At 41.2% G+C, this 23832-nt stretch overlaps 1 protein-coding gene and 1 non-coding gene across 2 annotated transcripts in view; one reads left to right on the forward strand and one right to left on the reverse strand.

Annotated features, from left to right (window-relative positions):
• The window catches only part of LRRC4C (leucine rich repeat containing 4C), a 1005802-nt gene that overhangs the window by 847867 nt on the left and 134103 nt on the right, over window positions 1–23832 (reverse strand). The gene's annotated exons all lie outside the window — the stretch shown is intronic.
• Window positions 8771–8908, forward strand: LOC119944236. The gene has a single exon (XR_005455733.1). It is a non-coding gene; the product is annotated as a small nucleolar RNA SNORA7 (small nucleolar RNA).

The following is a 23832-nucleotide window of genomic DNA, read 5'->3' on the forward strand; positions in this document are numbered from 1 at the left end:
TGTAACATAACCAGTTTATTATGACCTACAACAGTAGATCTGGTTAGTCAGCATTGGTGACCCTGGAAACCACACTGATTTCTGCTTCCTTCACTCCTCAGAAGCAGACCTTCTTGGCAGATCTGAATGCCTTTACTCCACCCTAATCCTTCTAGGCTTCTCAACTGCCTCTGACACTGTGGATTACACCATTCTTCTTGAAACTTTATCCAACCTTGGTTTCACTGACGCTGTCCTCTCTTGGTTTTCCACCTATGTCTCAGACCTCTCTTTCTCAGTCCCTCTTGCAGGCTCCTCCTTTACCCCCCACCTTTTGACAGTGGAGATTCCTCCAGCATGAGTTCTGGGTTCTCTTCTACTCTCCATTTACACTCACTCCCTTGTAAATCTCATTCAAACCCATGGCTTCAATTACCATCAGTATACAGGTGATCCCAAAACCACATCTCGGGCCTAACCTCTCCTTTTCAGTGCTGCATTTCCTCCTGCCTTCTTGATATCAGTACTGGATGTCCCAGCAATACCTTAAATGGAGCGTGTCCAAAACAGAACTCTTTATTTTCCCACTCATATGCTGTCTTCCCTTTGTTTTCCCCATCACTGTAATAATAATGACAATGATGACGATGATGACATTTATTAAGTGCTTACTATGTGCAAAGTACTGTTCTAAGTGCTGGGGAGGTTACAAGGTGATCAGGTTGTCCCACGGGGGGCTCACAGTCTTAAACCCCAATTTTACAGATGAGGTAACTGAGGCATAGAGAAGTTAAGTAACTTGCCCAAAGTCACACAGCGACAATTGGCGGAGCCGGGATTTGAACCCATGACCCAACTCCGGAGCCCATGCTCTTTCCCCTGAGCCACGCTGCTTCTCTAGACAATTCCACTCTCTAAACTCCCTAGCTTACCGACCCACAATCTTTGTGTCGTCCTCAACTCTTCTCTCTCATTCAACCCACATATTCAATCTGTCAGTTCTACCTTCACAACATCACTAAAAACTATCCTTTCCTCTCCATCCAAATTGGTACTATGCTAATCGAAGCACTTATTTTATCCCACATTGACTACTACAGCTGCCTCATCACTGACCTCCCTGCTTCCTCCCTCTCCCTACCGCAGTCCATATGTCACTTTGATTTGCCTGGATCATTTTTTTGGAAAAAAAAAATTCAGTTCATGTCTCCCTACTCCTCAAGACTCTTCAGTGGTTGCCCAGCCACCTCCCTGTCAAACAGAAATTCTTTATCTTCACCTTTAAAGCATTTAATCAGCTTGCCCATTCCTACCTTACCTCACTGATCTCCTACTACAAGCCAATCAATTATCAATCATATTTATTGAGCACGCTCATGGGGCTGGAAGCCAGGCACTTCGCCATGGGTATGTAACGAATGAATGGATTCCTCCCAAATGGAAAATCCTCATGGGTGGGAGTTAGGGGCTTCCTCCATGGGTGTGTAACTCAAGTGGATTCCTCCCGAGTGGGACGTACACACGAGTGCAAATTGTAAGGGAATTCCACTGGGTGGGACCTGGGGGTTCTGCCACGCTTGAGTAATATATACTATTAATAATAATGGTATTTATTAAGTGCTTAATATGTGCAAAGCACTGCTCTAAGCACTGGGGAAGTTACAAGGTGATCAGGTTGTCCCACGTGGGGCTCATAGTCTTAATCCCCATTTTACAGATGAGGTAACTGAGGCCCAGAGAAGTGAGGTGACTTGCCCAAAGTCACACAGCTGACAATTGGTGATGGAATTTGAACCCATGACCTCTGACTCCAAAGCCTGTGCTCTTTCCACTGAGCCACGCTGCTTCTCTGTATATGTGCACTCCTCCCATTAGGGACGCTCTAATATTACTGATTACATTTTTCCTAAAAAGGGAAGTTCAATCCATTGCACCTAAACAATTACATAATTCAATTCGCGGCACTGAATAAATTTTATATAAAACTCAGGCTTTCTGTCCCCGGCCTCTCTGTCCCTCTGGCCATGCCGATTACTGAACGAACCCATCTCCCCCCACGACAAGTGACAGCTTCATACAAAGGTTTATAGGCAACCACTGGAGATTTTTGAGGAGAGGGGAGACATGCCCAGAGCGTTTCTGTAGAAAGAGGGTAAGCTCAGTAAATATTATTGATGGACTGATTGATTGATTAAGCACTTTGAGTCTCTTCTCACCATAGTCCTACCGTACTTGCACATTGGAGAAGCAATACGGAAAGAGTACAAGCCTGGAGTCAGGACCTGGGTTCCAACCCTGGCTCTGCAATTTGACTGCAGTGACTCTGGGCAAGTCACTTCATTTTTCTGTGCTTTGGTTTCTTCATCTGTAAAATAGAGATTAAATCCTATGCCCTCCTATTTAGAATGTGAGTGCAATGTGCAGTGTGGGACCAATGAATCAATCAATTGTATTTAGTGAGCACTTATTCTGTGCAGAGTACGGTACTAAGTTATTGGGAGAGTAATAATAATGATAGCATTTATTAAGCACTTACTATGTGCAAAGCACTGTCCTAAGCACTGCGGAGGTTACAAGGTGAAAAAATCCCCATTTTACAGATGAGGTAACTGAGCCACAGAGAAGTGAAGTGACTTGCCCAAAGTCACACAGCTGACAATTGGTGGAGCGGAGATTTGAACCCATGACCTCTGAGTCCAAAGCCCGTGCTCTTTCCACTGAGCCACACTGCTTCTCAACATGACAACAAAACAGAGTTGGTAGACACATTCACTGCCCACAGTGAGTTTACAATCTAGAGGGAAGGGGGACTATAACCGACGAAGATCATTTTGTATCTATCCCAGGGCTTAGTACAGTGCAGGAAAAATGGGTTTGGTTCTTGTCAAATCATTTTATGCAGCCATGATGAAAGATGCAGCAAGAGATCTGATGCAGGTGTTAAAATATGCTTTTGCACCTTTGGGAAATTCTCCCAACTAAGCCGATAATCAATCAAAGCTATTTATTGAGTGATTACTACGTGCCTAGCACTGTACCAAGTGCTTGGGAGAGTACAATACACCAGAGTGTGCGGATACGTTCCCTGCCCACAACAAGCTTACAGTCTAGTGAGGGAAACAGACATTAATACAAATGAATATCTTATTACATATAATTTAAAAATAAGTGCAGAAGTGTTGTGGGGTGGAGGGTAGGACAAAAACCAAATACCCAAAGGTCATAGTGCAGAGATGATGCAGAAGGGAGAGGGAGCCAGGGAAATCGATTTTTTGTTTTGTTTTGTTTTGGGGGTTTTTATGATATTTGTTAAGTGATTGCTTTGTACCATTCAATCGTATTCATTTAGTGCTTACTGTGTGCAGAGCAGTGTACTAAGCGCTTGGGAAGTACAAGTTGGCAACATATAGAGACGGTCCGTACCCAACAGCAGGCTCACGGTCTAGAAGGGGGAGACAGACAACAAAACATATTAACAAAATAAAATAGATAGAATAGTAAATATGTACCAGGCACTGTACTAAGCTCTGTTCAAGACAGTCAGGTTGAACATAGCTCCTCTTACACATGGGGCTCACAGTCTTAATCTCCATTTTACAGATGAGGGAACTGAGGCACAGTGAAGTGACTTTCCCAAGGTCACAGAGCAGACAAGTGGTGGAACCGGTATTAGAGTCCAGGCCCATATTGTTTCCACTAGGCCGTGCTGCCATAGTCATCCAAGAATTACTTTATACCGATGACTGATTGCACCTAGAGGCCCAAACCTAAAAAGCCCTGTAAATAATCATGAAGCATTTTACCAAGTCAACCAGGCATTATGGCTCTATGTTTGACAATAAGTCTAAAGAAAATCAGGGTGATCTATCAGCCTGCAGGAGAGAAGTATTACACACAATCAAAAAGTTATACTGGCAACACAGAGATGAACACTGTGACAGAATTCTGTTACTGAGGCAGTATACCGGTCAGCAATACAAGACAGAAGAGGAAGCGGGAAATCCTAAGCAAACAGAGTGTAGCAATGGCATAACTTCTACAGAGTTGTAGTGCTGTTTGACCTCCTCTCAATCTGTGAGACCTGGGCCCCATACACCCACTAATTTGGCTCCTTAAGTACTTCTATTAGTGTCATTTAGGGGACATTTTCAATTTCAAATGACAAGACAAGAATACAAACCATGAAGTTCTGGAACGTAGTCAGTTTCCTAGCATCAAAGCTCCGCTCATCTAAACATAGCTATGCTGAGAGGGACATCTGAGGAGAATATATGATAACAGAGTTGCCAAGCAACTGCTGTAGGGAGAGCTGAAATTGGGGAACCGCTAGCAAGGAGGACAGAAGGAACATTTCAAGAGGATGATAAACCAAAACTGCAGACAATGCTGCATCCCAGTTGAAAACTGGAAGCCATTTGCTGACAATAGACCAACAGGGCATATTGCTATTGAGAAAGCTGTGAATCTATTTGAGCCACAAATAGAAATAAGGGAAAAGGAAACAAAAGAGAAAACAGTGCCAGGAGCTGCAAACAGTAAGGATAGTAATACAACAAGGGACAACTATTTTTGTGTACAGTGTTGCCAGGGCCGAAGGTCCTGATTTGGCCTTACCACTCATGCACACTCACTCTCTGTTAGACAATGATGGGAAGGCTGTAGCTGAGGCTGTGGGAGTTAGACCCTGTGTCAGAAGGAGAAGTCCAAATGCCTGTTCCTCTAGCAATAGTTACTCTATTTCTCTCAATTATATATACATTTGCCTATTGCATTTGCATATTATATGAATCACTGCCTCCATCTTCTATTGTTTTTGTGTTTTAATCTCTTCATTTTTCCTAAAATCTCTCTCCCCATCTGTCTCACCTTTTTATTTTCAAATGGAGAGTCCTTCAAAGGGCCTGGGATGGTATCATATGTTGCCAACTTGTACTTCCCAAGCGCTTAGTACAGGGCTCTGCACACAGTAAGTGCTCAATAAATACGATAATGAATGAATCTAACACTCACTGGATATTTTTTTCCTCAGTGCTTAATACAGTGCATTGTGTGCGGCAGACACTTAATACAGCCTATTATTAATTAATAATAATAATATTCATTCATTCAATAGTATTTGTTGAGTGCTTACTGTGTGCAGAGCACTGTACTAAGTGCTTGGGAAGTACAAGTTGGCAACATATAGAGACAGTCCCTTCAACAGCGGGCACACAGTCTAGAAGGGAGAGACAAACAAAACAAAACATATTAACAAAATAAAATAAATAGAATAGTAAATATGTGCAAGTAAAATAAGTAGAGTAATAAATCCTTACAAACGTATATACAGGTGCTGTGGGAAGGGGAAGGAGGTAGGGTGGGGGGGATAAGGAGGGGAAGACATGAACTGTTTCCAACCTGATTAGCTTGTATCTACCTCAGCACTTAGTACAGTGCCTGTCACACAGTAAGTGCTTAACTAGCACCATTAAAAAAAAGAATGCGACCACTGATCTACTCATATTGACAACAATAGCAAAAGGATACTTTCTTCCCATATGTTTTCCACCACTGAACAGAAAGGGAGGCTAAAAAGAAAACCAATGAATCCAACTTTGGTAAACCATGCAGAATAGCATGATCCTAGAGGATTAAATTAGTTGGAATGCAAAGTTTTCTTCACATGTAGTTGTCTTAAATGAACTGCTTTCGGGGGGTTCTCCATCTTTAAAGTGATCTACTGGGCATGGGCAAGACTGGAAACATCCAAAGGAGGAAACAAAGAATTAAGAAGAAATGGCTAGATTGGATAGACAGACGGTCAGAGACAAAGTCAGAGTGAGTCAAATTGATAATAATTTTCCCAATGGCCAGCAAAGGAATAGGTATTTATTTGCCAATGCATAAGTGTTCCTATAATGGAGACCATCTCACAGTGGTCTCTACATTCTCCCCTCTCTGTGAAGAAATAATAGGAGGAAGAGAGATTTAGAAATATGGAAGATACTGTAGGTTGTAGTGTAAAAATTCAGTGTATAGAGACAATATTCTCGGATATACTGAACGTACTAGGAATCCCAGTGTCATAATTTGACTTACTTTTCTCCCACATTACACAAGATGATTGGAAAATATAGTTTCCTGATTTCCCCCTTTTCTTTTATATATGAGAAGGAATACTTCCTCATGAAGGCATGATAATCAAAGGCTGAGATAAAAGAATGTAAGCATTCATGTTCTTTCATGGTATTTTCAATCTAGAAGTTTCAAATTCCGGGGTAATGCCAGTGGTAAATCTTGACTTTTTAATTTTGTGAAATACATTTTGAACTAGAGAGCAAGAGCAGTAGAGTGAGAGGAAGTGATTGCAAATTACTTTTAGAGGATTAGTCATGTGAAGCTAATTCAAACTGAAAGCATTAAATGTCAATTAGAAGTAAATTGTAGGATTGTACTTGACTAAAGTCCTATTCAGCGAAGAAATTTGATCTATGATTCCACCAGCAAGTTTATCCTGTAAAATCATCAAGATAGGAGGAAGAGAACTCAGAGACAGTGATAGTCTTCATTCCTTAGGGAATAACTCAGAATAAAATAATTGGAAACTAACAATGTCAGGAAAGAAATAATGCAGTGTATCTGTTGCTATTTAGAAATGCTGCAACTAAAATACCCAAATGGGTCTTACTAAGAATAAATCAAGAAAACCCCTATAAGCGATAAAATTCAAACCTCTATGCTGGAGAGCATTAAAGAATTTACTGAAATGGATATGAACTGCCTCCTTCTCTGAGTCATCAGGTTTTAAATAGAAATGAGATAGTAAATTTTTGCCGGCATCACACTGTGTGTCTTCTCTGATTCACTACTCCCATTCATCTTGCTGCCTTCTAATTTGTAAAGATGCAGGCAACATATAAATATTCATGACAGGCCTGGAAATAGACTGCATGACACTCAGTCTTCCGTTAGGAACGGGCAGATCTTCAAATGGGGTTGGAGACAAGTCTTGAAAACGATATACTTGGCTTGTCCTGAAAAGAAAAATGAATGGAATGATTGTGTGGTGGAGAAGAGTGCTATGTCTGGATGAGAAACTAGCAAAGAATACCTCTCGGGGTAAGGGTGAGGCTTTTTTTCTGGCTCCTTAAGCCTTATGGACTTTGAAGATCTAAGTTCATGTCATCCTTGAAGTTAAGGTTCATCTGTAAGGTCTGAGCTGTTATTTCTGCGGTGAAAGGTGGAGATTTGAATCACCCCAAGAACCGAATAATCAAAGTTTCACTAGGCAAACAACTTATTATAAAAGGTGAAGCTAAAACTGAAAAGGAACACTAAAACATGGAAGCCACAGGTACAGAGAAATAGGGTTGGAAGTAAACAATGATTTAGGGTTTTTTTTTGTTGAGTTTAATATATGGCTTCAACTTTTAAGAAAAAATTTGTTTTGTAAATAAATTTGCCACTTCACTAGACTGACTTCCTGGTTACTGTTGAACGGTGTTCACACAATACGGAAGGCACAAGATAATGGGTTATCTATTGTCTGACCAAATTGCACAATGGTAGTTTTGAACTTGAACTGACTTTTCATATTTGTAGTGATACTGAAAGCTAGAAGAAAGGGACCATATCCGTAACTTCTATTAAATGTACTCCAAGTGTCACGAAGCAGTGTTCCCGGTAAATAATAATGATTATGGTATTTCTTTAGTGCTTACTATGTGCCAGGCATTGTACTAAGCAGTGGGGAGAATACAAGCAAATTGGGTGGGACACAGTCCTTGTCCCCCGTGGGGCTCACAGTCTCGATCCTCATTTTACAGACAAGGCAACTGAGGCACAGAGAAGTGAAGTGACTTGCCCAAAGTCACACAGCAGGCGAATGGAGGTGTACTCAGTAAGTGTTCAATAAATAGCACTAATTAATTGATGATGTCAAAGCAGCCCCTGCTTTGAAAATGATTTTCAAGTACTCTGCCCCTTCTCTGGACTTGCTCTCCAACACTATTCTAACCCCTGTATCTCCCAATCCCCTCATCCCCGCTCCTCTCCTCAAGTTTTGTTTCTGCTGGAGCCCCCTCCCATGGCCTTAACCTCCTCTGCTGGGGTTGGTTAACTATGGAAACAAACTTAAGGGGTGCAAAACTTCAGCAGCACAAAAAAGAGTGGCAACAGTCACACAGTTGCAATGTGTGTAAGTGTAAGCTCATTCTATTCAATCACATTTACTGAGCACTTACTGTATGCAGAGCATTGTACTTAGTGCTTGGGAGAGTACACAATAACAATAAACAGACACATTCTCTACCCACAGCAAGCTTACAGTCTAGAGGGCATTGTGGGCAGGGAACACTTTTACAATACAACTCTGTTACATCATATGCTCCCAAGTGCTTAGTACAATGCTCTGCACATAGTAAGAGTTCAATAAATATCATTGATTGATTTATCGATCAGCACAGAACTGCTCCCTTCCCTCCAGCCCTTCTCTTATTCCTTTCTTTTCTCCATGGGCAAGGCAGGCAGGATCAGCAGCAGTGCTTAAAGGGATTGCGGCATAACCTTGGGAAGCAGTGGTGGCCTAGTGGAAATAACATGGATCTGAAAATCAGAGGACCTGGGTCCAATCCCTGCTCGAACACTTGTCTGCTGTGTGACCCTGGGTAAGGCCCTTACCTTATCTGTGCCTCAGTTACCTCACCTGTGAAATGAGGATCAATTCCTACACCCTTTGATATATACCGTGAGCCCCATGTGGGACAGGGACCGTGTCCAACTGGGTTATCTTGTATCTACTACTCCGGCACTTCCCCTCTCAGGGTCGCACCTGGAGAGTTTCCAGTACTCTACCAGTCTCGGCTACAGGAGGTAGAGTCAAGCAGAGGCCTATCCATTCCATTCCTAGCTTGGGCAGTGGCTAACAATTGGAAGGCCATCTGCTACAAGCCAAAACTCACCTGTGCTGGACAGCAGCAAACAGCAGAGAGTCTAGGGCAGAGACCCAAGTTTACTGCATGGAAGGAGGTAATGGTAAAGCACTTTCATAGTTTTTTCCAAGAAAACTCTATGGATACACTACCAGAACAATTGCAGATGGAGAGTGGGGCATTCTGGGAGAGATGTGTCCTTGGTGTCGTTGTGGGTCGGAAACGACTTGACGGCATAAGACAAGACCCCAATACTTAGCCCAGTGCCTGGCCCTTAGTAAGTGGTTAACAAGTACACAAATAAAATGAAAAAAACTTCTCATTCCCCACCAGCAGCCTCCCAAGGCCCACAGTAATCCAATGCCCATCAGCAGGAGTGCTAGAGGCAAAGCTGAAAATGTTTCCACACAGCCTGTTCTTCCCCTTTTCCCTCATCCCCACCTTGTTCCCTGACACTGATCCAAGGATGACGCCTATAACGGGACCCAGCCACAGTGTTAGGAGCTACCAGGTGCAGACAAATCTCGACACCTAAGACCTGTCAAGACCTTTCAAAAAGTCCCCTAAGTCACCTCAAAACTCCCTGGAAACCTCATTCAAATAGAGAAACGTTATGGCCTAGTGGATAGAGCATAGACCTGCCAGTCAGAAGGACATGGGTTTTAATTCTGCCTCCACCACTTGTCTGCTTTCACTTCTCTGTATCTCAGTTCCCTCATCTGTCAAATGGGAATTGAGACTATGAGCCCCATGTGGGACAGGGACTGTGTCCAACCTGATTAGCTTGTATCTATTCCAGAGCTTAGTAGAGAAACAGCGTGGCTCAGTGGAAAGAGCAAGGGCTTTGGAGTCAGAGGTCATGGGTTCAAATCCCCATGCTGCCAATTGTCAGATGTGTGACTCTGGGCAAGTCACTTCACTTCTCTGTGCCTCAGTTACCTCATCTGTAAAATGGGGATTAAGACTGTGAGCCCCCCCATGGGACAACCTGATCACCTTGTACCTCACCTTGTAACTTCCCCAGCGCTTAGAACAGTGCTTTGCACATATTAAGCGCTTAATAAAGCTGTTATTATTATTATTATTACAGTAGCTGACAACAAATACTGCTTTTAAAAATCTACTCATGAGTCTATTTCTTGCTTTCAAAAAAGTGTCCTGTCTCTTTGTACATTTTAGATTATTTGTAGAAAAAGGTGTGGACATTCCAGCTCAGGAATGTGTTATACTTCCTTTTATACTATATCTACAATCTAAAAGCTTTAATTCCATTTGTTCTGACGATTTTGACATCCGTCTACATGTTTTGTTTTGTTGTCTGTCACCCCCTTCTAGACTGTGAACCCATTGTTGGGTAGGGACCGCCCCTATATGTTGCTGACTTGTACTTCCAAAGCACTTAGTACAGTGCTCTGCACACAGTAAGCTCCAAATAAATACGATTGAATTAATGAATGAATGAAAATACTTTATTTTTTATTATTATTCATCTCTAAATGGCTGAGTATACACCCCTGGATAATTTCTGTAAAACTCTGGTATAATAATATGGCATTTATTAATGCTTACTATTTGCAAAGCATTGCTCTAAGCACTGGGGAGGTTACAAGATGATCAGGTTGTCCCACGGGGGGCTCCCAGTCTTCATCCCCATTTTACAGATGAGGGAACTGAGGCCCAGAGAAGTGAAGTGACTTGCCCGAGTCCCACAGCTGACAAGTGGCAGAGCCGGGATTTGAACCCATGACCTCTGACTCCAGAGCCCGAGCTCTTTCCACTGAGCCATGCTGCTTCTCTAAGTTTCTCTGGTATCTGGCTTTTAAGAACCAATGCTCCATAAATTACATTGTACCTTTGGGAAAACTGCGTACTACTTACAACATTTCACGAACCAATTTTGTCTTTAATCATGATTCTAAGGGTTTCTAAGATAGGGTACCACAGCTACAGTCATCATTGATGTTTTCTTCCTGCCATAACCCATTTTCCACTCTAGAGAACCAGACTTCATTGTGGGACACCTTGGCTGCTCTCTGTTGACCTCCCAGTGAACTTCAAATTTGTGAAAAGAGAAAATGACTAGTACTGGGGATCCTTATATCCTTTATTCAACCAAGAAGTATAAAAGAGCCCCCTGGAGAAATATTTTCTTTCTTGTAGTGCACTTTGTTCTCTTCTCAGGCTGGATAATTTCTGCATTATTTCTTGCTGTTTCAGTACAAAATATCTCTTTTCCATTGGCGTCATTTCAACAGCAAAATAGAAAAGGCTTGCTGGCACATTTTATGGAACAGCTTTTTGGATTTTTTTTTCTGTGTGTCTAAACCTCTTCATAGCCAGTGACATTGCATAGCTCTATCTCTCACAATTCAGCACTGGCCATTACATGCATCTTCTCTCCCCAAAAGATAGAAAGAAAGACGGACAGCAGGTGGGGACTGAGAGAGATTCTGTCTCTTCCTTCCAGAAAATCAATGATCAGGAAGGGTTTACTCCTCTCCCGTAATCCTCTGAAGTGCTGACCCTCTTGAAAAATTGACGAGCTTCACACATCAACTTCCTTTTTCATGAATGGATGAATTACTGTTCTAAGAAGGGCAAGCTTCACATCCGCTTCATCGTGAAGTGATCAACATAATGAGCTGGAATATAGTGTCTTTCAAGCCCAGCTGCACCAAGCAGAAATGAGACAGGAATTATAGCCATTTTCAGTGCCCTGAACAGAAATCCAGCGCCTGACATGTCTAAACTTTGCACAGAGGTGAAAACTCAGAGGAAAGGAAAACTAAGAGGGATGGGTAGATAATAACAATAATGGCATTTGTTAAGCACTGGGGAGGATACAAGGTGATCAGGTGGGGCTCAGTCTTAATCCCCATTTTACAGATGAGGTAACTGAGGCTCAGAGAAGTTAAGTGACTTATTCAAAATCACACAGCTGACAAGTGGTAGAGCCAGAATTAGAACCCATGACCTCTGACTCCCAAGCTTGCACTCTTCCCATGGAGCCACAGTGCTTCTCTATCTATGTGAGGCCTTCCCATTCATAGTGTGAGGAGTAGTAGTAGTAGTAGTAGTAGAAATAACATTGATTTTATTGAGTGCCCAATGAGACCATGCACAAGCACTGGATAGGAATTTACATTCTAACAGTGGAAACAGACCTAAAAAGTATGTACAGAGTAGCATATAATTGAATGTACAAGTCAATAAACATATACATATGTGCTGGGATTGATACAACCATACCCTGATGATCTATACGTAAGTATAGGAGATAGCCGATGGGCTCCTGTGAGGAAAGGTAGCAGTCCCTTTCTTGGGGCAGACTTCTATGGCCTGAATATAACAGACTGGGAATTGCACCATAGGTTGGTTCTTAAAAGCCAATTTTTCATTTTGTTCCTAGGCAAAAAAGTGGTGAGGCATTTGGAAGTAGAGTGAATCAAATGGGGTTTGGAGCGGCAGGTTGGAGTCAAAAAGCCAAGTCAGAAAGATCCAATTTGTGGGTCTGTCCAACTCTGCTCAAACGTTATTGGGACATTTCAGAGGTTAGAGTTGAGTGAAGATCCAAGTCCTTACCAACAATCCATGAGTAAATACCATGATTTTGTCCCATGACTGGAAGCCGAGGGGAGCCATAACTCCTATTAGGCCCAGTGAGTTGGAATCTTTGGGCAGTTTGATTATTTACCAATTCTAAGTTTGGGTAAGTTTACTATACAAACCTTACAGGGCAATGATTGTTCTCCAGCTTCACCAAACTTAATGCATGATGTTTAAATAAGAGTCAATTGTAAACTGAATTATTTTAATTCTGATGGACTCAGTTCATGGAGAGGAAGAGGAGATTAAAGAATGTGCTTTTCCCATATAATAAGAAAATGAATTGGACTCTAGATTGAAATCTCTCTGTGGGCAGGGAATGCGTCAACCCAATCTGTTGTATTGCATTCTCCCAGGTGTTTAGTATTGTGATATGCATACATTAAGCACTCAATAAATATAGCTGATTGATAGATTGAGCTTTAAAATATTCCTACATTTGAGTTTCTGAGAAGGTATATAGAGAACCCAAGAAACTGTCACAGCTATATGCCATTTTCCAAGGAGGACAATTTGTTTCTATGGAAGAGGAGAAATTTGGGTCCTGGTTCTGTGGGCATGTGAAGTTACAATCTTCTGTGAGTGAAACCAGGAGCACTCTGTTCTCTCTTTGTCTTGATGACCCACTAATCGCCATCTCTTCTGCCCACTCCAAATGTGACTGAAAGAACAGAAATGCTATGCTGGCCCTTACTTCCTTTCATGTTATGTAGTGTAGAGTCTTTTCAAGGCCATGTACTGCACTAGAAACCAAGAACTCCAGGATATCAGCTCTAGCCAACTGCGTATTATATGACCAGCTAGAGAGGATGAAGTTGAAGTTGCTGGAAACCAGCCATTAAAATAGCTTAGGGTCTATTCCTGTGCATTTTGCCCAGAGTTAGTTCCTAAATGATTATGTATCCTGATCTGCACAGACACCCATATGCCCCAGGCTTCGGTCCAATGCTCACACTTCAAAACTCTGAATCATTTGAAGAGAAAATATAGGCCATCATCTCAAGTATAGAGGTCACAACCAAAAGCTGGAGGGAATACCTGAATCTTGCATATAGCTGCCCCTCAGTTTCCTGGGAGATGTAATACCGCCCGTGTCAAGCTTGGACCCCCTAATTGTAACCAACCAAACAAATAAAAAAAGAATACTTATACTGCATTGGAAGAAATATTCTGTGTGGAAAATGGAGTAATTGAGTGGCATTATATTACCACACAGTAAAATTAATTTCCTCAACCAGTTGATAAAAATACATTTTTCCCACTTATCCCAATGTACCTTGCCAAAGCTTTTTTATATTTTTACTTTTTGAAATGAGTGATGACATCCTCTCGTTCCCTTCATTAATGTTAAAGTCTGGGTAAAGTTTCATTTTTCATTTTGGTTTTATGTTCCTGGGCATCCAACTCTGTACAGGATGTAAATGATCCATAGTTATTTATGGTTTGACATGTTTCATAATGGATCCCAATAAAATGATTATAGCAGAGAAAGAGAATTAACAAGGATAAGGGTAATTGAGTTATAGCATACACAGTGTATGAAGTTATAGATGTTTTTAATCATAAATGAAGTTGGTGTCTTAAAGGATTGCGGTGCTTAAAATTTCTGAGCAGACAGGACCCAAATTAAATGAAATCTCTTTTAGTAAGAGGATGCTGTTTATTTAGCCTCTTCCATTCACCCCATGAGTAAAGTCTCTCTTTTCCTCATCTTTCAGAAACAGCATTTCTTTCATTCTACTCTTGAACTTATTTGAAAAAAAAATAAGACCTCAGAGGAGAGAGAAGGTCAGAATTTATTTTTCTGGAGTTTTCTTTTTCAGATCATTAGAAACAAGATGATCAATGTTTCAACCCATTGAGAAATAATAACAATAACGATAATAATAATAATAATAATAATAGTATTAAGCACTCACACTCTGTCAAACACCATTCTAAGTTCTGGGATAGATGCAGGTTAATCAGGTAGAACGCAGTCGCTGTACACACAGGGCTCTAGGTTTAAGAAGAAGGGAGATCAAGTACTGAATCCTAATTTTTCGGTTGAAGAACTAGGTACAGAGAAGTTAAGTGACTTGACCAAAGTCACCCAGCAGTCAAGTGGCAGATCCAGGATTAGAACCCAAGTCCTCTGACTCTCACATCCATGCTCTTTCCTTTAGGCCACATTGCTTCAGAAACGAGAACCCATCTGACCCATTTCATCTGGCAAAAGATGATTTCCCGTAATAGTTATTCTAAAATTAGTCTGGCTGAAAATGATTCCAGTATTTGAGCATCTATCATTTAAACTGATTATAGCCCACATTGCCAGTGAATACCATAGTATTTCCAATGGAAGATTTTCTTGACAAGGAGACGGAAGGGGAGTTCTTTAAGGCTCTTGTAAACACTGGCCTTTTCATCACTGCCCCTCACTTATAATTAAAACCTAAAGTGAAGAACTATCCACTTTAATCCTTAAAAAAGGTGATTTTTTAAGCCTCTACTGCCAGCAGCAGCGAATATTATTGGAAGGGGTGAAGTGAAGAGTAGGAAAAGATAACCCTTGGCTGAAGTTCATAAACGACCAGTTCTCTCCTAACTCTGGATGAAATCATTCTTTGGTATTTAATGAACACATACAACGTGCACAACACGGTACTAAATGCCTGACGGAGGATAACACAATAGTTGGTACATGTGATCCTTGTCTTCAAGGAGTTGATAAACTAGTGGGGATTAAAAGTTATTTGTTTCTCTTCCGACAATACTCTGCCAACTCCCGAGCAGTAGCTCTGGGGTCCTATTGCTTCTCTTTGTTACCCTGCCATATGAACAGAACAGGGCCATGGAGATGAATGAAGGGTTAGGGAGAGGAGAGAGGCAGTATGAATCTAAAGATGCTGGTATGGTAAGTGGCATAACTCTAGATTTGTGGAACGCATGGCAATTCGGACACACGTGCAACAAGATGGCATGCCAGGAAGACTGCCTTCTCCATAACATGATCAGTTTTTACTAGTAAGCCTCCCATGACTCCAGTGGGGGCACAGATGGAAGACACACGTAGTGGTCTTGTGACTCCCCCTCAAGACTGTGAGCTCTTTGTGGGCAGGGAACATGTACTACACTTCTGTTCTCCCAAGCACTTAGTATAGTGCTCTGCACACAGCAAGCACTCAATAAATTTGATCAATTGATCAATTGACTGGTCTTTCTGGCACAGTAACTTCAAGTTATTTTTACATTCATCAATCAGTCAATCAATGGTATTTATCTGGACCCCTCTTCTACTTTCCCAGCAGTATCTTCAGAGATCTCCTCCCTCCTCTCAAGTGCCACCCACTGCACATGAGCTTGAGACCCCATTCCCTCCCACCTTATAAAAACTCACCCTTTTGCTCCTCCCCTCCTTAACTTCCATATTCAGCCTTTCACTCTCTAACTGCTTCTTCTCCTCTGCCTTCGAAAATGCCGTCTCCCCCATCCTAAAACAAACCCTCCCTTGACCCCACAGTCCCCTCCAGTTATCAACCCATGTCCCTCCTACCCTTTCTTTCCAAACTCCTGGAGCAAATCATTTACACACTCTGTCTTAAATTCCTCTCCTCTGACTCTCTCCTGGACCCCCTCCAATCTGGCTTCCGTCTCCTCCACTCCACTGAAACTGTCTTCTCAAAGGTCACCAGTGGTCCTGCTTGCCAAATCCAATGGTTCCTACTCCATCCTAATCCTCCTCTACCTCAGCTGCCTTTGACACTGTCGACCATCCCCTTCACATCAATAGGTTATCCAACCTTTGCTTCACAGACTCTGTCCTCTCCTGGTTCTCTTATCTCTCTGGCTGTTCATTCTCAGTCTCCTTCATGGAATCCTCCTCCCCCTCCCGGACCCTAACTCTAGGGATTCCTTAAGCATCAGTTCTTGGTCCCCTTCTAGTCTCCATCTATACCCACTCCCCTGTTGAACTCATTCGCTCCCACAGCTTCAACTATCATCTCTGTACAGAGGATACCCAAATCAGTATCTCCTTCCCTGTTCTCTCTCCATCCCCCCAGGCTCACATCTCCTCCTGCCTTCAGGACATCTTCACCTGGATGTCCTGCCACCTAAAACATTTTCCAAGACTGAGCTGCTTCTCTTCCCTCCCAAACCCTGTCCTCTCCTTGACTCTCCCATTACTATGGGCGACACAACCATCCTTCCCATCTCACAAGCCCACAACCTTGATGTCATCCTTGACCCCGCACTCTCATTCACCCCATGTATCCAATCCATCACCATAACCTGCTGGTCTCACCTTCACAACATCGCCAAGGTCTGCCCTTTCCTTTCCATCCAAATCGCTACAACATTAGTACAATCACTCATCCTATCCTGACTGGATTACTGTATCAGCAGCCTTTCTGATCTCCCATCCTCCTGTCTTTCCCCACTTCAGTCTACACTCTGCTGCCTGAATTATCTTTCTACAGAAACAGTCTGGGCTTGTCACCCCCTTCCTCAAAAATCTTCAGTGTTTGCCTATCAACCTCCATGTCAAGCAAAAACTCCTCACTATTGGCTTCAAAGCATTACATCACCTTGCCCCCTCCTACCTCACCTCCGTTTCCTCCTTTCTACCACCCAGCCAGCACACTCCGCTCCTCTGGTGCTAACCTTCTCATTGTGCCTGGTTCTTGCCTGTCCCGCCATCGACCCCTGGCCCATGCCCTACCTCTGGCCTGGAATGCCCTCCCTCCTCAAATCCACTAAACAATCACACTTCCCTCCTTCAAAGTCCTACTGAAGGCTCACCTCCTCCAGAAGGCTTTCCCAGAATAAGCCCCCCTTTTTCCTCAGCTCTTCTTCCCCTTCCCATCTCCCCAACTCTCTCCCTTTGCTCTGCCCACCTCCCCGCCCCACAGCACTTGTGTATATATGTACATATTTATTATTCTATTTATTTATATTAACCCCATTTACCTGTTTTGATGTGTATATATCTATAATTATCTTTATTTATATTGATGCTATTGAGGCCTGTTTACTTCTTTTGATGTCTGTCTCCCCCCTTCTAGACTGTGAGCCCAATGTGGGCTGGGGTTGTCTCTATTTGTTGCTGAATTGTACTTTCCAAGTGCTTAGTACAGTGCTGTGCACATGCTAAATGCTCAATAGATATGAGTGACTGAAAGGACGAATAAATGAATTTAGTGCATACTGTTTGCAGAGCACTGAATTAAGCACTTAGGAGAATATAATACAACAGAATTAATAGAAGTATTCCCTGCCCATAATGAACTTAATGAGGTGGAGACAGATATTAAAACAAATTAATAAGTAATTTATAATATATAATTTAAAGATATGTACATAATATGTACATGTACCAAGGACATAGATATTAAATGTCTGCAAGTAGACAATGGTTCTAAATCCATCAGCACAAGGATGGGGGCAAAATGCATTTCCTTAATGATTGATGGTATTTGTTAAGTGATTACTAGATAGCAAGCATTGTACTATATACTGGGTTAGATATAAAATAAACAGAAATACAAACACAGTTCCTGTACCACACAGGGCTCACATTCTAAGTAGGAGGGAGAAGAGGTATCAAATCCCCATTTTACAGCTGAGAAAACTGAAGCATAGAAAAGTTAAGTGAGTTGCCCACGGTCACCTAACAAGCAGGTGTCAGAGGCTGGATTAGAACCCAGGTCCTCTGTCTCCCAGATCCAAGCTCTCTCTCTAAGGCCATATTGCTTTCCTTAAGAATCATGTGACCATGTGACCATTTCTCTAGTTTTTGGTCTTTAATATGTATCTATCAGTGGGGACAAATCATGCATCTTTTTTTGCAAAATGAGAAAATAAGTATGCAAATGAGTACTAGGAAAACTAAAACCATCTTCTTTATGATTGGGAATTAATCCAGGAAACTAAAGGAAATTGATTTTTAGTACATTTTTTATTTCTCTAACCCAAACAAAAATATAGGCACTTTTTCAACCCAAGAGAATCCAGATTCAAAAAAATTACTTAAAAAAACTAGAGCAATATAGTTGATGACATAGTCATTTTTCTCCTTTCCTTCTCTTTGGGATAAATGCGGGGGATGTTAGACATTATGAAATTTAATGCATAAAGGGACTAATGATCTTAAAAAAAATCGCTCAGTCTGAATCCCTATACCTGTTCTGAGCCAGGAGAGAAAAGTATATTTAATTGGGATTATTTGGTATTAAGAGAATCTAAATTGATTTTTGTAGACAAAGATAATTTGTTTTTATACTAGGAAAAAGAACACTAAAAGATTACCACTTGCATATATTACTAAAAATTCATATTATACAACAAGCTTACAGGACAATATTTAGAAACCATATTCTACGTCCTCCCCCTGGCCTGGAATGCCCTCCCTCCACATATCCGCCAAGCTGTCTCTCTTCCTCCCTTCACAGCCCTACTGAGAGCTCACCTCCTCCAGGAGGCCTTCTCAGACTGAGCCCCCTCCTTCCTCTCCCCCTCCTCATCCCCCCGCCTAACCTCCTTCCCCTCCCCACAGCACCTATATATATATATTTGTACATATTTATTACTCTGTTTTACTTGTACATATTTATTCTATTTATTTTATTTTGTTAATATGTTTTTTGTTGTCTGTCTCCCCCTTCTAGACTGTGAGCCTGCTGTTGGGTAGGGACCGTCTCTATATGTTGCCAACTTGTACTTCCCAAGTGCTTAGTACAGTGCTCTGCAAACAGTAAGCACTCAATAAATACGATTGAATGAATGAATGGTGTGAAATATTTCCGAGAGTCAACAAAATATCCTTCCTCAATTCTGAAAAGCAACTAAAATTTGGCAGAATACCTTCAATCAGCATCCCAAAATGAGAGGTGAAGCCCGTGACATAGTTAGATTTGAAAGTGAATAAGAAACTCCAGTGTGCAAATAATGAATGGGGATATCTTGGACAATCAAAATCCACGGAACTTCCAAAACTTCAATTTCAATCCCAAATCCTCACCTCCTTGACACCAAATATATTTTCACAACCAGGAATTGGAAGCAAAACAGACTGCTTTATATTTCACCTTCAAAGGTCATAGAAGAGAACAGGAAAAGGCGACAAGTTTCTCCATAGTTAGGAGGACCCACCAAGTCAGTCAGTCAGTCAATCATAATTATTGTTTACTGTGTGCAGAGCACTGTAGTAAGCACTTGGGAGAGTACAATATATCCATATAACAGATACATTCTCTGCCTACAATGTGCTTACAGTCTTGAAATGGAGACAGACATTAATACAAATAGACTACAAAAATAACCCAAAGAAGAGGGCTCCTAGAATTTTCACTTCCTCCAAACCTTATACATATGCTCCACGTCCTCCAAACTCTCCATTCCTGGCCCAGTTTAGTTCCAGCATGGTCAAAGGTCAATAATGGGTGATTCAGCTTTTGACTGTGATGTCAACACTGCCTCCCAACTTTGCTAAGAGAAAAGAGCATGAAGGACGTGGTGGCGGTAAAATAAATAGTAAGTGCTTAACAAATGCCATCATTATTATTATAAAGGTGCTAATGCCTCTTCCTACCTTTCCTCAGGCACCCTTCAGAGCCCAGATTTATACTTTTAAAATTTTACCACTGGCTTGGATAACACACAAACTGGATTATAAACCTCTGAATAATCAGGATTTGCTGGGGGGATTTTACATAGCACCATTCTTGTGTTTTTTTAGAGTACTTTCATATCATACTATTCTACAAAAGGGTATAAGGAATTTTATAAGGAAACTCATACACTTTCACAAACTGGCAGTCAGGTAGGGAAGAAGCTTATACTTAAAACCCTAATTGAAGTGTGAGATTCAATTCATGTTCTGTACCTACACAGTTTCATTGTTTTGGAAGTTGATGGCCCTAGATGAACTTCTAGCCCTAGGAGCCTACAAAATACTCTAAAAATTAATAAATCAAAATTTTGTTTTTAGGCTATCCTCTATTAAGTCATCCAGCTCCAAACAAGAAATTATATTAACCCTAATAGCTCTATCATTTATAGAATAGCTTGATTGCCAAGTTATTTTAGAATCAATGAGGAACAACACAACAAGACACCCCAAATATACTGTGGGGGAACGAATGCTTATGCATTGCTTTCCAATTCACACATACATTACATGCACTTCAAATAACTGGACTGTAACAAAAACTGTTGAAACAGGCTATAACCCTAATAGCTCTATCATTTATAGAATAGCTTGATTGCCAAGTTATTTTAGAATCAATGAAGAACAACACAACAAGAGACCCCAAATTTACTGTGGGGGAACGAATGCTTATGCATTGCTTTCCAATTCACACATACATTACATGCACTTCAAATAACTGGACTGTAACAAAAGCTGTTGAAACAGGCTAATTCTGTTTGTCCTTTGGCTTTAACAAAGGTAACTACAAATGTAATTCTCCCAAAATGTGATATTTAAACATATTCAGAGAGAACCCATCAAGCAATAGATAAATCCTCCAGGAAAAACAGGTTTTTTTGCTGAGAAAATAAGCCAAACAAAAGCCCTGTAAAAGTGGTTGAATTTTCAAACTGAAAACACAATCAGTATTTGGGGATTACACATTTTGAGAGCTCTGTAGCAGTTTTATCAAGTAAAACTCCCAGCCCTCGAATTTGTTCTTTCATAGCTGGCAGCTACTTGGCAACCTGAACACGTCGTGTGCTTCATGAAAACATTTTCTTGTCTTTCCAGTGGCTAGAAGTCAAGCCACTGCAGCCCTCCCCTACCACCTCTCATGAATGGAGCAAGTCATTAAAGTGGAATTTGCATTGAAGAGCTTTTCACAGAGCTTTCTGTCAGGACTTTCAAATAAGCATCCCATGAATGAGACCCAGTTTACAAATAATGTCCTGTTGCATGTGGGTGGGAGCAAACAGTCACCACTGTGGGGCAGGTGGAAAAGAAGTATGAATAGACAGTGTGGTTTGCTGCACTGGAGAATCTCATTATGATTGTGTGTGAGAGAACGTCCCTCTAATGGAAATTGGTAGGTTGTCTCTCCTAACAAGAAAAATCTAAATATTTTCCCTCCTGCTGCTTTAAAGTTTGTGACAATATCGTGTGGAATTAGCAATAGCTCTGATTAGGAGAAATTTCCTTTACATAATGACCAGTTTTTCCCCAGAATTATAGCACTATTCAGTTCCCTGGCACCTTTCGAATGAGAATCTCAAGGTTGAAAAAGAGTCAGACAACACCCCCGAGGCCATGTCTAATTGTCATCCATGTATTTTTTTTCAAATACTACTTTAAGTACTTAATAAATACCATTGAAAAAATTAACCAGGCGAAGTGCAAGCACTCCTATTGTATAAATGAGTAGAGAAGCAGTGTGGCTTAGTGGAAAGAGCACAGGCTTTGGAGTCAGAGGATGTGGGTTCTAATCCTGGCTCTGCCACTTGTCTGCTGTGTTACCTTGGGCAAACCGCTTGACTTCTCTGTACCTAAGCTACCTCATCTATAAAATGGGAATTAAGACTGTGTGCCCCAAGTGGGACAACCTGTATCTACTCCAGTGCTTAGAACAGTGCTTGGCACATAGTAAGTGCTTAACAAATACCATCATCATCATAATCATTTATTATTATTAATAGTAGTAGTAGTAGTAGTAGTAGTAGTAGTATTCAGTATAAGGCATAACTAACCTAAAAATTCAGAATAGAATAGCTGGCCCCTACATTAATTGCCATGGCATACACCTTCATACTAAAGAAAAGGTTGTGTAGTTACCACTTGCTAGTACTCAGGGACCAAAAACATAATCATCAAGTGTATTTATTGAGTGCCTACTGAGTGAAAAGCACTCAACCTCAAAACATTCTCGATCTCTGTTGAACAACAAGGAAAGAGTGAAAGTTGAAAAGTTTCAAGGGGTGTTTTCACCAAAAAAGTACCCTAATCAATTGCCTAGTTTGTCTAAGTTACAGAGCCATCCATTACCATCATTAATATGTACTGAGCACCAATTATTTGTGCAGAGCACAGTACTAAGTACCTGGGAGCCTGCTCTTGAAGACCTTAGGTTCCAACTAGAATGGCAGGGAGAACAAGATTTTATGTCTGCATGAAGGACAAGAGTACAAACACAGACACAGTGGTTTACGTATGAAAGCAAAAACCAAGGAAAATTTAAAATAAACCATTGTTCAGATGAAATAAACTGATGCTAAAAGTGGATAATGGCACGACATCACCAAAAAGTGCAGGGATACGGTGATAATGATAGTATTTGTCAAGCACTGTTATAAGCACTGGCATAGCGCTTGGGAGGTACAAGAACAGTGCTTTGGATATAGTAAGCGCTTAACAAATGCCATCATTATTATTAGAAGTTGGCAACAGATAGAGACGGTCCCTCCCCAGCCCGCCTTCTAGACTGTGAGCCCGCTGTTGGGTAGGGACCGTCTCTATATGTTGCAAACTTGTACTTCCCAAGCGCTTGGTACAGTGCTCTGCACACAGTAAGCACTCAATAAATATGATTGAATGAAATACGATTGAATGAATAGCTATAAATTTATCAGGTCAGACGGTTCTCGTCTTACAAGAAGCGAACAGTCTATGTAGAAGAGAGAAATGGGGTATTAAATTCCCGTTTTACAGATGAAAACACTGAGGCACAAAGAAGTTAAGTGACTTGGTCCTCATCCTACAAGGTAGCAGCTAACAGTCTAAGTAGAAGAGAGAAATGAGGGTATTAAATTCCCATTTTACAGATGAAAACACTGTGGCACAAAGAAGTTAAGTGATTTGCCCAAGGTCACAAAGCCGGCAAGTGGCAGAGCAGGATTAGCACTCAGATCCTGTGAATCCCAGGCTTAGGCTCTTTTGACTAAACTCACTGCTTTTCAAGATATACCCCCTGGAGGAGGTTCTCTATTTAAGATGGCTTTGAAAGGTGGAGAGGAACAGGTTTTAGTGGATTTGAGCAGGGAGGATGTTCTGTGCAGGGGGATGGTCATGTGGAATAGGTCAGAGATAGGAAAGAGGAGAGCAACATGCAATGAAGAGGTTTCCCTAGCTTCTTATTTGGTGCCTAGAATACATATAGAACTAATCAATGGCATTTACCTCATAATCATTTATCATTATTATTATTATTATTATTGTTCAGTATAAGGCATAACTAACCTAAAAATTCAGTCTAGAATAGCTGGTCCTTACATTACTTGCCATGGCATATACCTTCATACTAAAGAAAAGGTTGTGTAGTTACCCCTTGTTAGTACTCAGGGACCAAAAACATAATCATCAAGTGTATTTATTGAGTGCCTACTGAGTGAAAAG

The sequence above is a fragment of the Tachyglossus aculeatus genome, chromosome 22, assembly GCF_015852505.1.
Source record: "Tachyglossus aculeatus isolate mTacAcu1 chromosome 22, mTacAcu1.pri, whole genome shotgun sequence".
In the NCBI taxonomy this organism is placed as follows: Eukaryota; Metazoa; Chordata; class Mammalia; order Monotremata; family Tachyglossidae; genus Tachyglossus; species Tachyglossus aculeatus.